Raw genomic sequence first — 2,754 nt, 5'->3', positions numbered from 1 at the left:
TTGTGGGGCCTTTCAACACCCTTTACATGCAGGCTATCCGGAGATTATTGCATAATAACCCTGGTAAACTAACTTAATAGGAAGTGTCTCGCCTCCTTGAGGCTTTTTTAAGTGCAGCTACTTCTGCTGTTGTACATGAATTTTGGAGGTGTGGCGTAGAATCAATCAACAGGAACGTGTTTACTGAAGTGGATTTTGCCGCAGCTACAGCCTCAGAAGTTCCCAATCCATCTGCCTCTGCTGCATGCCCACCAACTGAAGACCGTCAAGACTAACAGGTTCTAGGATTAGAATGAACTCGTTCTGCTGAGATTGATCACCCACCTGCAGACCCTCAGCCCAACGCTGCACTTTCTAGGGATCGCATTGCAGAATTCACAGTAGGTTCTGGAGACCCCAACACTGGCTTAGTTCTCATCTCTGGAGACTCATCAAATCTTAGCACTTCATCTGCAGTTAATCTGCCTATAAAGCCCAGTACATCTACTGTAAGCTCATTCTCCATGCCCAGGAAGCCAACCTCATTTGCAGTAAGCCCTCATGATATTGCTCCAATCCCAACATTAAACATTAGCAAATGCCAAAATAAGCGGAAAGGTTCAACAGCAGGTTTAACTACAGCCCCTTACAAAGCTCTTCTTGTAACAGCAAAGGCAGAAAAGGAAGAAAGACTGGAGAAAATTCAAATACAATTAAAAAGGGAAGAGAAAAATAAAAATAAGAAGTAAATAAAGAAGACAGAAGTTCAAGGAAAAAAGAAATCGAAAGTGGTAAAACGAGCTTTGTTTCAAGACTTCAATTGTGACACTGATTGCCTGTACTGTAGGGACTCATTTTCAAGGTCCAGAGAAAACGAAGGCTGGCCCAGGTGTTCAGACTGTCTGAATAGGGCACACGAGGCTTGTGCCAGGTGAGAGGAAGAAGACAATGAGTTCATCTGTGATCTCTCCAAATAAACTGAAAAAGACAATAGCCAAAGATATATTGTGAAACAATGTTGAAATGCAACTTTTGATAAATTGTGTAATTTAACTCAGGACATAATTTTAAAACAAATTGAAAATTGTTAAACATTTGTATACAATGATAAAATTCCTATTGTTTGCGAAAATACACAATATAGGAATTACTACATCCAGCCACAAGTTTTCTTGAAGTGATTTTGTTCTACCAATACTAGTTTCGGACCTGAACCCACCATCAGATGATGGTGTTGACTTCTTGCTAGTTCTACATTTCTGTCTTCCTGAAAAGTCCTCCTCTGCATACTGTAGGACAGGGGTCGGATTTTGTATAAGAAAATCTTTCAAGAAAACTTGTGACTGGTTGCAGTATCTCTACAGTGTTATTTACGAAAACAACTGCGGTGTTCTCCAACCAAAATGGATAAAATAAACACTTCTCAAAATGCAACTAATTTTTTTTTTTAAAATCAGTCATGGTGGCTACCCAGTGGCTATTTTACATTACCCAACAGGGTAAAGTAGCCATTTAGCAGAATGAGTTAAAAACAGTTTTTTTCGAAAAAAGTAAATGAAACACAGTAATAGTGAAAATTTGCACACAAACATAAATAATTAAGCTAACTGATACCTAATTTTTCACCTATCAAAAACAACGTTTTCCCTTAACTTGTCACTGTACCCATCCTTCCCCTAAAACTAAACTAAACTCCTCCCCAACAAGCCATGAAGGCCCAACCGCACCGACCGGCCGCCGTATCATCCTCAGCCCACATGCGTCACTGGATGCAGATATATGGGGGGGGGGGGGGGGGGGGGGCCGGCATGTGGTGTGCCAACCCGCTCTCCCAACCGTATGTGAGTTTCCGAGACCGGAGACGCTACTTCTCAATCAAGTAGCTCCTCAGTTTGCCTCTCAAGGGCTGAGTGCTCCCCGCTTGCCAACAGCGCTCGGCAGACCGGGTGGTCACCCATCCAAGTACTAGCCCAACCCGACAGCGCTTAACTTCGGTGATCTGACAGGAACCGGTGTTACACTGTGGCAAGGCCGTTAGCCACCCTTCCCCTACCCTTAAGAATTACCATTTTATGGTCCTCTTTATTTGAAGAAGTGCTCATCCCCAGACACCACAGAGATTATAATCTCTGTCCCTATTAAATTTTGTTGCGCGCAATCGAAACTCTCTTGCTTCTTTTATTGCAGAATCCCAGTTATTCGATGGACAGGAAAAGATCTTCGTATCCTCAAAGTTGATTTTGTGCCCTTCCATACGGCAGTGATCTGCTATTGTTATTTTTTTAGAATTTTCTGAACTTGATGTGCTGTCTATGTTCAGTGCAGCGCTAATCTACGGTGCAGATTGTCTGCCCTCCATAATTTTCGCCCCATTCACTTGGTACATTATAGACACCACCCAGCCACATCCAGTCAAAACAGCTTGATCTCCATTCCCTTTCCACCCCATCAATCATAGCTCAGTGAGGGAAGGGGGAAAAACTGCCTCATTGCCAATTTCGTCCGCAGCTCGTGATCTGGTAGTTAGCGTGGCTGCCTCTGGATCATGGGGCACGGGTTTGATTCACGGCCAGGTTGCGGATTTTCTCTGCGTAGGAACTGGGTGTTTGTGTTGTCCTCATCATTTCATCATCATCATTCGCGACAGTGGCTAGATTGGACTGTGTAAAAATTGGGACTTCATACAGGCGCTGATGACAGCGCAGTTGAGCAAACATCATTATCATTGCCAATTTCCCGCATTTGGACATGCAAATCCACCAGCAGGTGTCGTCA

At 43.4% G+C, this 2,754-nt stretch overlaps 1 pseudogene; it reads right to left on the bottom strand.

Moving 5' to 3' along the window:
• Positions 1-1,901: 1,901 nt before the first annotated feature.
• Positions 1,902-2,018, bottom strand: LOC126475759 (5S ribosomal RNA; annotated as a pseudogene).
• Between the last annotated feature and the right edge of the window lie 736 nt (positions 2,019-2,754).

The sequence above is a fragment of the Schistocerca serialis genome, chromosome 4 (genome assembly GCF_023864345.2).
Source record: "Schistocerca serialis cubense isolate TAMUIC-IGC-003099 chromosome 4, iqSchSeri2.2, whole genome shotgun sequence".
NCBI classification, from domain to species: domain Eukaryota; kingdom Metazoa; phylum Arthropoda; class Insecta; order Orthoptera; family Acrididae; genus Schistocerca; species Schistocerca serialis.
The sequence above is the reverse complement of the archived record's forward strand: the minus strand, read 5'-3'. Positions and strand labels throughout refer to the sequence as shown.